Below are 13,773 nucleotides of genomic sequence, written 5' to 3'. Positions count from 1 at the left end.
AGTCATAAGAAAATAATCTGAAACTGAATAGTACAGTTTACATACAACATATTTGTTCTAAAAGATTAGTGATTCATAAACCTAAGGTATTCCATCTTAGAAACATCTTATCATTAGGATGCACATATAGTATGTGGTAACAAAAAAAAAAAAAAAAAGGAAACTGGGACAGAGGGGAAGGCATCCTATTGGGACTCTAAATGAGAGACGCATGGGAGAACAGCAAAATAAAAGGATCCAGAGGGTCCTAGAAATCTACAAGTAGAACAATATGATAGGCAGATTTGGGCCCAGGAGTCCCGCTCAAACTAAGGCACCAGCCAAGGACAATAGAGGAGGTAAACTTTAAACCCCTTCCCAGATCTAGCCAATGGTCAGAATATTCTCCACAGTTGAGTGGAGAGTGTGATACGACTTTCTCACGTACTCTGGTGCCTCACATTTGACCATGTCCCCTGGAGAAGGAGACCTGGTGGCACTCAGAGGAAGGACAGCAAGTAGCCAAGAAGAGACTTGATACCCTATGAGAATATATAGGGGGATGTAATCCCCCTCAGGAACAGTCATAGGGGAGGGGAATAATGGGAAAATGGGGGGGGGATGGGAGGATACAAGGGATGGGATAAACATTGAGATGTAACAAGAATAAATTAATAAAAAAAAAGAAAAAAAAAGGAGCCTAATAAACCACTTATTGAAGTCCTTTGTCATCACTGGGATATAATTTCTCATGAGCCTTTTATGTTTCTGTACAGCGTATGAATCACTGAGTAGCATTGTTTCAACGTTTTAAGATGTTTGTAAATCAAACATTCTAAGAAAGTATAATTTAAATTTCCTTTTAGAACAAAGGGAGGCACACTCACTGTCTGTTAAAATGAATTCCATTTTTTCTGTTGTGCCTTTCTTGTACTGTGTAGTCATGTGAAGATATGAGCCCAAGAAACCAGTACAAAAATGTTGATACTCTCCTACTTCTGTGAATAACAAATTTTTTTTTCTCTCTAACCTAGAAATCTAAAAATCATTTGTGAGCATCTATGAAACTATGGCAGGCTCTTGTGCTAAGGTTCAGGAAGAGAAAAATCTCAGACTTCTGTTGTTGACAATGTTGGTAATAAAGATAAAATGCTGATAGTGACATCACTCATGTTCTTTCTGCAGGAGGATGGGTGCAGTCCTTGCTGAGCTTTTCATGGGATTTAAGGAAGTCTACATGAGTCAGTAACAAACACACAATGAACACAAATAATTCTTCTAAAAGATTTCCCTGTTGTTGATAAGGAATCAAGGAAGTCATTTCACTATAATTAATAAAAAATAGGTAAAATGTAGAAGCCAGAATGTCATCCCAGTTACCTTTAATCTTTCTACTAATAGGACCACAACTTCCTCAATAGAAGGAGTAGCCACACATGTGCATCCCTATAAATAGCAGCATTAACATTTGTCCTTGGTACGCTTAAGGCTCTGAGGTTTTCTGAGAATAATTAGAAAAATTAACACATATATCCAGGTTAAAAGGAGACTTTAACACGTCAATCATTAGAACTTTGATTATTTCCCGTTAGAAGAACCATAGAATACATTACTGTGAAATATATTTGCTAAGATAAAATGGTAAGTAATATATTGTTCTATTCCAAAATTGCACCTAAGCTTATTCTATCACGGCAACCATGAAGCTTTTTCTAAATGAAAAACAGGTTCTCAGAAGTTGTTTTATTTCTTTTATTTCTGTGTGCGTGTGTATGCTCACATGGGTGTGTGTGTGTTTGTTGTGTGTGTTGAATGTGTGTATGTTTGTATCTTTAGTGACTTTGTCCAATATCAGTAACTTTGTTTTCTCAGGGAGATTTTCTTAGTTAAGAAATAGAATTTTAGATGCACCAAGATAGGAAAGATGTTTTCTTCAAGGCTGTCAAAAACAAATAGCAAAAACACTAAGAATGTAACATTTATATGATTCTTGATTGTGTCCTGGTTTTTCTTGATACAGATAGTTTATGTATATCCATGTAATAATATAAATGCATATGTTAAAAAAAAAGTTTAGTTGATTAAAAATATATGTAAGTGCATGAAAATAGACTCATAAAATGCCATTCAGAAGACTTGAAACTATTTTATATAAGCTCATGTTATATGACTTAATTTTTGAAATTAAAAAAAACAGGCAAAGAGAAAACTTGTTGAAATAATTGATGCATGACACATTTACACATGTACTAGTATTTGGGCTCTTTGTCTTTGTCTACTTGAGTTGGAATTCAGATGGTGGTGATGCACCGGGAAATCAGAATGATGAAAGAAATCTAAATTCTTGGACTCACTAGTACTATGTAGATATGATAACTCACTCTCTACCACTGATTCTGGTGAAATTTATGATGTTTTCTACACAATGGAGCAGCCAATGCCACAAATTAAAGAGAGCTCCACAAAGAAATTCACTACCATATGAGTTCAGGCTTCAGCAAGAAGCATTAGATACCACATCCATGCAAATTCAGAAACATGGGACTTGGGTATGGTTCTCCATTTCTGCATAGCATCCCATGTCCCTCTTTAATGTCTAGGGGTTCTGACATCTTCCATCCTTTAAAATCACTGGTATGTATGTGATGTGAGTGCACACACATATACATACACATACTCACACACACACTCTCTCACACACACACACCTCTCACTTTGCACAGGAAAGGATATAAAATAAAATTTGACTCTTTAAAATGAATATGCACATGTGCAAGCTTGTTCATGGATCTCAGGAAAGGAAAGTGTTGGGTACGTTGGATCTAGATATTCAGATCCCATTTTCACCTTTAACTGTAGAAAATAAAAGACCTTTAGATTCAGTTCATGAGTTTAAACAGGGATCACAGTAGAAAAGGAAAAAAACCTCATTTTGTGATGATATTTTGTAAATCTGTTCAACAATGCTGTATAGTAGAAAATAACACTTCATGTGCTTACTCTTTACCATCTGTTAAGAACCAGAAAAGAATCTCAAAACTGGGCAAACACCCATGTCATATGTGCTAGCAATACCATCAGCTCCTGGGTACCCCATGGCGACCTCCTGTCTCCTCTCTCTTCTGCTTGTGGTCCTTCTGAGCTTCACTCTGCCTACCTTTCTTCTGTCCAGCCCATCCTATCAGCAACTTTCTTAACCAGTCAAGGTTAACTAGCCTGCATTCCTCACATCACATGGATATAAGAAATGGTTCAATAATGCCTGTGGCAGGGATTGTAACCAGATATCAGGGCACTGAAATCAGGATGTGAAAACACAGTGCACCAGACCTTCCTTCAACAAGTAATTGCCTTTTTATGTTCTTTAAATGTTTAATATGAGGTGGATTTATCTGGTGCACTGCTGCAAATCTGGACACAGCAGCATAAGCCTTTTGAAGCTGGGGTGTATGGTCCGTTGGCCCTTAGTGAATAGATTCTTCTCTTGTTCCAATCCTCATGTGGAAGTAAATCCAAATATTTTCATTGACATGCATGATCAAAGGTAAGAATCTGACAGGTCAGTAACACTATCACATATCAATTTATCATTAAAATGTAACTTTTATTTTTGTTCCTGTAAAAAATACAGAAAGAGATAGAAAGTTTTCAATAATATTTAAGGCTGGCTTGAGGCATTAAAATGTTTTTCACGCTGCATTTATAACTGAGAGAGCATTTATTTTAATATGAGTACATTTGTTATATAAGACATAATTATGTAAAATAAAATGTCTAAATTATTTTAGAGACTAAGCTCCTTTAGCAGATGAAGATTACTACATTTAAAAAAGCAGCATGTGCACATGCTTGGTACAGACAGACAGATGGACAACACACACACACACACACACACACACACACACTCCTCTCTCCAGTGCTCTGGTAAGAAGTATAGGAGCACTTATTGTATTATTTGAAAAGAGTTTTACTAGACTTCTTTTTCCAACTGTATCATTACACACACTGTCTACTTGCTTTCTGCCTGGGGCCAGCTCCAATTAGCATGTGAAGTTTATTAAACAAAATCAAGGCCCCCTAGGAATCTCTCAACAATATTCTGGTTGTCTTTATATTTACTAACTGTGAATTCATTTCCTGATTCTTGGATGTATAGGAGGAGGAACTAAGTATGATTTCTATATGTATTTAAATCATTTTAGCTCAAGAATAAATACCAATGATTGATTTGTAATCCAATATTAAAAAAAATAATAACCCCAAAACACAAAAACCAAAAAGCTCTGCAAAGTGGAGCTTGCCCCCAGGAAAATAGAATGTGGGTAGGTAGTGTGTGATAATCCCTGCCTTGCTATCTGTCTGTCATCTATCTATCATCTATCTACCTACCTAATTATATTATAATGTTGGCTAAAGAGGAGAGCAGCACTGCCCTTAACATTTACAACCTTCCTACATCACTGAGATTGTTCTTCCAATCCTCCACCTCATTTTAATCCATTTTTATCTGGTCAACCCCAGTGGAGAATAAGCACTTCCATCCATGACCAGGGAGCAGAGGCAAGGGACAGGAGAAGGTTGCCTGCATTGAGCTCCCTGCTGGCGCCTTCTGGCTGGACAGCCTGTGCCAAAAAGCGCTCTTGGAAACAAACAGCAATAGGGAGCTCGACAGACGCGATTGCTGCACATATAGGACCTCAGTTTGACCGAAAAGGAGAGTGGCTGACAAATTGAGAGTCTGCATCTGGGAGCTACGGCAATGGAATCAGTCCCTATGTGTGAACGCACAGGTGCCACAGGCCTGGCGCTCAGAGCAGTCTCTCTGCAGCTTGCCGGCTCAACACAAGCGGCGGCTTGCTGAAACCGCATCCGCTGCGGAGCTTGGGTACTCCCAGCCACAGCCACCAGAGGAAGAGCCAAAGGAAAGGGCGCGAAGAGGGAAGCATGGAGTGGTAGGGGATTGGGGCAAGACCCACAGCCTCATCTCGGAGCTCCTCTGGTGGGAACCTGTACCAGGCTGCTTTGCTCCTCCCTTCTCTTCCCAACTCACGGTGATCATCTCCATCTCCCTCGCGCATCCCTTCCCCCCTCCCTGCTTTCTTTGCTCTCCCTCCCTGCCGCGTGCCTGCACCCCTCCCCCTCGCCTGACTGCTCTGGGCAGCAGCAACCTTGGCAGCCCCGGAGATGGGCAGAGAGCGCGCGGGGCGCTGCAGCTCTGGAGCCACTGCTCTCCCCGCCCCCGGTGCTCGGAGTCCCCGCCGCCGCTCTTGTCGCCTGGCTTTCTCCAGACTCCAGCGCTGCTTCTAGGACAGCGCCGCCACCGCCGACAGCTTTCGTCCCGCCCGCGTCGCCCGCGCTGCCCTCACGCGCCTTGGATGGCGCTTTCCCTCGCTTGGATCGGTGAGTACCGGAGAGTCCAGGGGGTCAGACACAGGGCTGAGCGCCCACAGAACATCCTTAGACTAGAGAGGCACCCGGACCACCTGCTGGGTGTCCTTCTGGCACAGGGTCTTCCGCAGGTCCCCGGGGACGTTTGGCTTCAACTCCACTAGCCTGGAACCTGAACCCTTTCTCTTCCAGACAGCTGTTTTTATGGATCTTAGTCCCTTTGCCAGCCTCCTGCCCTCCAGCTGCTACCCTCACTCCCACAGCAAATAGCCCCCGCCTGGCGTCACTTCAAGCAGGGTCATTGCTGTCCTCGTTGTTGTCCCCACATCTTTCTGAATTCCATCTTCTGCCGCGCTCTATCTCGCCGACCTAGGTTTCTCCGGGAAGTCCTCCCCTGACCCATCTCTCCTTAAAGCCAGACCACAGAACCACTCGTCCTGCCGTCTCGTTCCTTCTCAGAGTGAATAGTCTTAGTGAATTCTGACCTCATTTCTCCATACGATGCTGCTTCCCAGCTCTTCTGATACTCACCTCAAGACTGACACGCGGTGATCCTGCCTTCTGTGTATTGTGTCTCTGCACCTGCAATATTTAGGCAATGATCAGGCATGAAAAGAGAAGGACAAAAATAGCAAATCTTTTGGACTAAACTTTTTGTCATTGTCTCAAAGTGTACAACTCTTTACGTTGCTTAGATTCCTTCTTGTCTGCGGGCTTGTTGGCTGAGCACAGGAAAGGCAGCTTATTTTACCTGTTTTTCCAGAATCCCTCTTCCTTTCAGGTCTGAGAGCAGAACACCTACACAACCCAGCTGTGAATTTCCCTCAGCTAAGCCACCCAAAGCTCAGCAACTTTTGAGGAGAAGCAGCTCTTCCTTGAAAGAGGACAGGGTAGCACCAGAAATGCCTTTTAGAATCTTTTTTTTTTTTTCTTCAATAAGCCAAAGACCTTATCTCTCTTTGTGTTTAGTGCCTAAAAAGGGAACTTTGTACAGAAAACCTCCACATCACGCACTTCAGGTGCGGTATAGTCCCTTGCCTTCACGATGGGGTTTCTGTGTGAGCTGCCCAAGTTCAGGAGCCCTTCCTGATAAAAGCAGTCTTATTTGTGTGTGGTTAGCTTGAGCTAAAATAGGCTTTATGTTCAATGGATGAATCTGAATAGGGAGTTGAGGATACCGGTGAGCAGGAAAGGAGGGAATTTAAACACTAACATTTGTATTCAAGATTATTGTGTACTTATATCGTAAAATAAGGTCCCACACAACTTACAATTTACATTTTTAAACAACTTGTAAAATATTAATTTTGAGGTGGCATTTTACCATACAGACCTGAACATAGAGTTAATGTTTGACGAATACAGTTTGGAGTATTCAAAGAAATATAAGTAACTTTGAAAGGTACTCTGTTTAAGGATGGACTGCGTGAGTTTGTTTCTTGGCATTACTATAAGCAATTTAAGGGGAATAAGACTTAAAGTGCAATACTCGCCTTTGCAGTTGGTGGAGGGGGTGTATTTAGTCCTTTTCTTGAAGAGGCAGTTCTTGTTATACATGAAACCAGGAGGTTTTATACAATGAGTTTTGTTTAGCAAAGATTGTCTTAAAAATTCCACCTTGCCCATTAGCAAGCATTTTACTTTCTTTGTAGTCCTTGTTTTCTCTAGTCTGGGTAGGAACAAAGTGATCAGCAGTGATTTTCGGTAAATGTGTTCAGTTGTGTCAAAATTCCTGGGGGCCAGGGATACTAACTTTATTGTTGATATTTCTAAATATGAAAATTTGCCTAATTACATTTTCCATTGTACTAAGAAGACTACTCAAAACTATGCATTTAAGTTTGCATTGCTGCAAATAGTCACATATGGCATTCTGTGTGGACACTAGGTGAGTTAGAAGATGAATCAAAGGTCTTTTCATTTTCCCCCTGGGGATAGTTTGACCTTTTGTGTAGTAATAGATTAAGTAGTATATACAGCATGTCCAACAATAAGTAGTCTTCCATGAAAAGATACATAGCATTTGAGCAGAGTAAGGTAAGGAGTACGGCTGACTGCTCTGTTTTTTTGTGGTAAGCGTGCTTCAAGTCAATGTGTTCTAATATCATTCTAAATAATGCCACAAAATTAAAATGGTCTCAGAACTATCTATGAACATGAAAACTAATTTGACATAAAACATGGCAGAGACTTCTGTTATCAATTGTTATATAGAACTCAAGATCCTACTGGACTTAAAGTTTCTATAGTTAGTATGACCACACAAAATAATCAAATGTAATAGATGAGGAGACAGGCACACTGATATTGGAATGGAAAAATTGTTGCGTATGTGATTCTTTTAATTATATGGCACCAAGAGGACAGGTGTAAAGCAAATATTTGCCTTGGCCAAAGAGATTAACAATCATGTAAATGACACAGGAATTTCATCAACAAGTTGCCATTAGTCCAATGCTCCCCATAAATTGACCTTACTGAGAGTGCAAAGTAGGAGAGAAAATGAGTGAGGAAAATTACACACCAGGGGAAAATGGAGAACCTGTGAATAGTGGCTTGAAACCATTGTTGAAATGAGGATAGTTGAACACAATTACTATTACGACAGTATTTTCGGTAATAGCAGTTTTCCAACTTGAGTTTTTAGAAGCCTCTTTCATTTCAGGAATAAAAATGCAACATTTTTCTTTTTTATGAGGTTATTTAATTTCTTTCCCTAAAACTTTAGAATCATAGACATACTCACACAATCTAGTTGAACTAAATTCTAGCCAAATTTAAAACCAAAACTTTGGACAATGAATACGTAAACTAATACCTAAGTTTACAATGTTTGACAAAGCTAAATATCACACACTGGCTTTTTTACATTGCTTAATGTCTGTCTCAATTTTATATACAGTTACATTTGATATAATTCACAAACACCTAAATATTTAAACACACAAATTTAATGAGTTCAAAAAGTACCCAATAAAATTGTTAGCAAGCAATTATATAAGCATTCACACTGTTTTTTTTTTCTTTCTAGCCTCATTCTCTTAAAGCAATATTTAACAAGCCTTCTCAGAGATCGAAAGAGTAGTCATTTCAATTCTACCATCATGATGCAACCAAAATTTTATAGTTTTCAAAGTTGTGTGAATATGATTCCTACATAAGTGAGCATTTCGCAGGATCTCATGGCAACTGCCTATAGGTCCAGTATTTGGGAGGATGAGGCAGGAAGGTCATGAGTTCATGGTTAACCTGGGTTGCCTAGGACGTGGCTCATTCAAAACAAAACAAAAATACACCAACAACATTTAAATTTTGAGATGTGACTTGTGGCTGCCCCAAATAAACCTCTATTCATTTAATTACAGATGCATTGACTCATAGAATTTAGATGTTAGATTAGAGAATTTGAAGGGCATGCCATTTCGATTGTTTTACTAGTGATTTACCGAAGGTTCTTTTTGTTTTTTTGTTTGAGACAGGGTTTCTCTGTGTAGTCTTGCCTATCCTAGACTCACTTTGTAGATGAGGCTGGCCTCAAACTCACAGAGATCCACCTGCCTCTGCCTGCAGAGTGCTGGGATTAAAGGCAATTGCCACTAGACCCAGCTTATGGAAGTTTCTTAAGTAATTAATAGATTCAGAATTAGAATCCAGTTTTCTTCTATTTATGCTATTACTATCTTTCTATGGCATAAAAACAAAATCTTTCATTGTTTCCGAGAAGTTTAAGACAGGATAATTTAGTTTCAATATGAAAGAAATGGAAGGCTACACACAACAAAAGGTTTGTACTGTTTCAGAATCATCGCAATGCTTAATCTTTAGTCACCACAGTTGAACTTAACAGGTCTTCCTGACACTGTCACTTTCTTGTTAAACTTTGGGAAACATTTTAAAATCATACAGTTACTAGGCTACGAAAGTATTCCATATTTTATTTTTAATTATTGCTTATGTACTTATACAGTGACATTTCTTTTATAATAATAATATTTCGTTGATATTTTCCATTTTAACTTGTATAAACAGTGGATTGAAACATATTCCCCACAGCAGATGATGACTTCTTTCAGCAAGGAACAGAAATGAATGAGTGGTTTCATCTGTGTGTTTATTTTATCTTTATTTCAACACAAAGTTTACACATCTGTGTGCTTATTTTTCACTTTGACGTTTGTCTACCACAGACTAAATAGCTTGGGTAGTCGGGGAAGAAAAATTTCTTTCAAAAAATTCAAGACCACATCTGAAAATCCTGGCATCTGTACATTTCTCTTCATTGATATGGGTGTGTGGGACAGTCGATGAATATGTCAATGAGGAGCCATCATTATTACTGGATAAATAAATAAACTGACAGTTGTATTCTTGGACATGGAGGCTCATCACTGTCATCTTCTCAGGGAAAAGAATAAATTTATATATGTAGATAATTGAGTCTTATCAGTTGGACCAATATTGTGTTATGTAATTGTGGTTGTATTGGAGGTAGTTAAGAGAATTGGTTGGTGGTGGTAATGAGGGACCATGTCTTAAGGGTTCCTTGTTAAAAGAATTGGCCTTTAAGCCATTTATGATGCTAATTTATCAAATAGAAGATAGCATTCCTAAGGTTTCCATGACCTACTTTCTTTGCAGTGAAATTCAACCCTCATTAACTGAGATCTTACTATACTGTATGATCCAATATGATGAACACAGACACATGAAGGAATATGACATAGGCTCTGACTTCAAACATATTGCAATTTAACTGGAAAGGCAGCTTAGAATTGAAAAGAACTGATGAAATATAGGCTTCCCTTAACATAGGGTAGCCCTAATGTCCTGAACAGATGATCCAAGAAAATACACAAAGAACACAACCTAGACAAATCTTCATTGTGTTTAATTAAGGGAGATATGAGGTTACTAAGGATTGATATGATGTTAACATGGTTCCTTAAATCATATGATTTTATTGCTACCTATATTTAAATATAATGCCAATAAATTATTGATGACAGAAATTATTATACATTGTTATAAATAAATATGCCTGCATGTTTATAATCCTTACAATTAAACACAATAGGTGATTAGGTTATAAGGTGAATTTCCTTATTTGGATTATTTTCATTAAGTATACAAATTACATTGGAATTGCTCACTGTGCATTTTAGCAAACAAGCACAAAAGAGTGAGCAGAAATGGGGCAGGAAGCTATAAATAATTCCAATATTGTTTCTTAAATACTTACAAGTCTACAAACGGCTTTAATAAGATATATTTAAACTTAAGTGATTAAAATCTGTCTTATTTGATAAAGAACATTTACTGAATACTTACAACTGAATGTTAGAAAAACTTAGTTGGAACGTTAAAAATATTGTTGGGAATATAATTAGAGAGAATAATTTGGAGAGTTATAATGTAGACTACGGACTGGAGGATAACTTTCATAGTTATCAAATTTTATAATATTATAGTTATTGCAAAGTAATGGTTTTTAATAACTTCTTGGAATTCTTCAATAGTTTTTTTAATTTTAATTTTATTAATTTATTCAGATTACAACTCAATTGTTATCCAATCACTTGTATCCTCCCATTCCTCCCTCCCTCCCGTTTTCACCCCATTCTCCTCCTCTAGGTCTGAGAGCAAGGGGGACCTCCTCCAGGACTATATGGTCATAGGCAATCAAGTCTCATCTTGGTGTTCTGCTTATTCTTTCTTTGAGTGCCATCAGGCCTCCCCACCATAGGGAGGTGGTCAATTATGGGTCACCAGAGTTCATGTCAGAGTCAGTCCCCACTCACCACATAACTGTGGAGAATGTCCTGTCCATTGGGTAGATCAGAGTAAGGTTCAATGTTTACTACTTGTATTGTCTTTGGTTAGTGCAATAGTTTGAGCAGACCCCCCTGGGCCCTAATCCACCCATCAAGATGTTCTTCTTGTAGGTTTCTAGGACCCTATGGGTCATTCTATTTCCCTATATTCTATATTTCTCTTACCTAGAGTCTCAGTAGGATGTCCTCAGATCTATTTCAATCTCCTGGTAAGTGAAGACTTTTTTGGGACGTGTCTTTTGGGCTCGTGTCCAATTATAAGTGAGTATATACCATGTGAGTCTTTCTGCTTCTGGGTTAATTCACTCATTATGATCATTTTTAGTTCCATCCATTTGTCCACAAACTTCAGGGTTTCCTTGTTTTTAATAGCTGAGTAGTATTCCATAGTGCAAATGTACCAGTCTCTTCATCAATTCTTCAACTGAGGGACACCCTTCATGATAGCCACAAACAATATAAAATATCTAAGAGTAATGCTAACCAAGCAAGTGAAAGATTTGTTTGAAAAAAACTTTAAATCTCTGAAGAAAGAGAGTGAACATGACATTAGAAGATGGAGGGATCTCCCTTGTTCATGGATTGGGAAAATTAAAATAGTAAAATTGGCCATCTTACCAAAAGCAATTTACAGATTCAAGCAATCCCTATCAAGATACCTAAACAATTTATAAAGACATTAAAAGATCAATTTTCAACTTCATATGGAAAAACAAAAAACCCAGAATAGCTAAAACAATCCTATACAATAAAAGATCCTCAGGAGGAATCTCCATACCCAATCTCAAACTGTACTATAGAGCAATAGTAATTAAAACAGCATGGTCTTAAATAGTTTTATATGAGAAGATTAGCTTATGCACATAAAGAATTTTTTCTTTAATGTTTGCTGTTAGTTTTCAAAGAGTAAAATACATTAGTGACCTTGTCGTATGAATGTGATTTGGTCCTTTATGCTAAGCAGCCATTAGTAGACCAAAGATGACCTTGACAGACATCAAGACCTTTCCTATGAGTTTAATCTGCACAGTATATTCAATTCCATGAGCAGCTGGCAATATGAGACCAACAGCTAGATTTAGTGGGAGATAATCTACTCTGAAAAAATAAAGTTCGTTAACTCTATCACCATCTCTGGAAAGCTGCTATATTAAGATATTGCCCTCCCTTCGGCTATGTCCCTTGAAGTCTATAATCACATCTATGCCCTTTGTTTCTCCTATAATATTAAAGCAGTTTCTATGGACCATATGGGAAGAAAAAAAGAAATCATTCAAGCCACTTAAGTCTGGTTAGGTCATATGACATGAGTGTTTGCCCAGCTTTGAGATTCTTTTCTAGTTCTTGACAGATGATAAAGAGTAAGCACATGAAGTGTTATTTTCTACTATACACCACTGTTAAACAGAGTCGCAAAATATCACAAGATGAGGTTTCTTTCCTTTCCTACTGTGATCCCTGTTTAAACTCATGAACTGAATCTAAAAGTCCTTTATTTTCCACAATTACAGATGAAAATGGGATCTGAGTATCTAAATCCAACGTACCCAACACCTTCCCTTCCTGAGATCCATGAACAAACTTACACATGTGCATATTCATTTTAAAGAGTCAAATTTTATTTTATATCCTTTCCTGTGCAAAGTGAGGGGTGTGTGTGTGTGTGTGTGTGTGTGTGTGTGTGTGTGTGTGTGTGTATGTGTGTGCACTCACATCACATACATACCAGTGATTTTAAAGGATGGAAGATGTCAGAACCCCTGGACATTAAAGAGGGACATATGCTGCTATGCAGAAATGGAGAACCATACCCAAGTCCCATGTTTCTGAATTTGCATGGATGTGGTATCTAATGCTTCTTGCTGATGAAGCCTGGACTCATATGGTAGTGAATTTCTTTGTGGAGCTCTCTTTAATTTGTGGCATTGGCTGCTCCATTGTGTAGAAAATATCATAAATTTCACCAGAATCAGTGGTAGAGAGTGAGTTATCATATCTACATAGTACTAGTGAGTCCAAGAATTTAGATTTCTTTCATCATTCTGATTTCCAGGTGCATCACCACCATCTGAATTCCAACTCAAATAGACAAAGACTAAGAGCCCAAATACTAGAACATGTGTACATGTGTCATGCATCAATTATTTCAACAAGTTTTCTCTTTGCCTGTTTTTTTTAATTTCAAAAATTAAGTCATATAACATGAGCTTATATAAAATAGTTTCAAGTCTTCTGAATGGCATTTTATGAGTCTATTTTCATGCACTTACATATATTTTTAATCAACTAAACTTTTTTAACATATGCATTTATATTATTACATGGATATACATAAACTATCTGTATCAAGAAAAACCAGGACACAATCAAGAATCATATAAATGTTACATTCTTAGTGTTTTTGCTATTTGTTTTTGACAGCCTTGAAGAAAACATCTTTCCTATCTTGGTGCATCTAAAATTCTATTTCTTAACTAAGAAAATCTCCCTGAGAAAACAAAGTTACTGATATTGGACAAAGTCACTAAAGATACAAACATACACACATTCAACACACACAACAAACACACACACA

At 38.0% G+C, this 13,773-nt stretch overlaps 1 protein-coding gene across 1 annotated transcript in view; it reads left to right on the top strand.

Annotated features, from left to right (window-relative positions):
• The first annotated feature begins 5,220 nt into the window (after nucleotides 1-5,220).
• Nucleotides 5,221-13,773, top strand: part of Fut9 (fucosyltransferase 9) — a 222,500-nt gene continuing 213,947 nt past the window's right edge. The window contains exon 1 of the mRNA XM_051161058.1: nucleotides 5,221-5,379. The gene's annotated coding sequence lies outside the window, so the exon portion shown is untranslated. The remainder of the gene's footprint in view (nucleotides 5,380-13,773) is intronic.

Source organism: Acomys russatus, chromosome 2, assembly GCF_903995435.1.
Source record: "Acomys russatus chromosome 2, mAcoRus1.1, whole genome shotgun sequence".
Taxonomy (NCBI): domain Eukaryota; kingdom Metazoa; phylum Chordata; class Mammalia; order Rodentia; family Muridae; genus Acomys; species Acomys russatus.
Note: the sequence above shows the minus strand (reverse complement) of the source record. Positions and strands in the feature narration are given on the sequence as shown.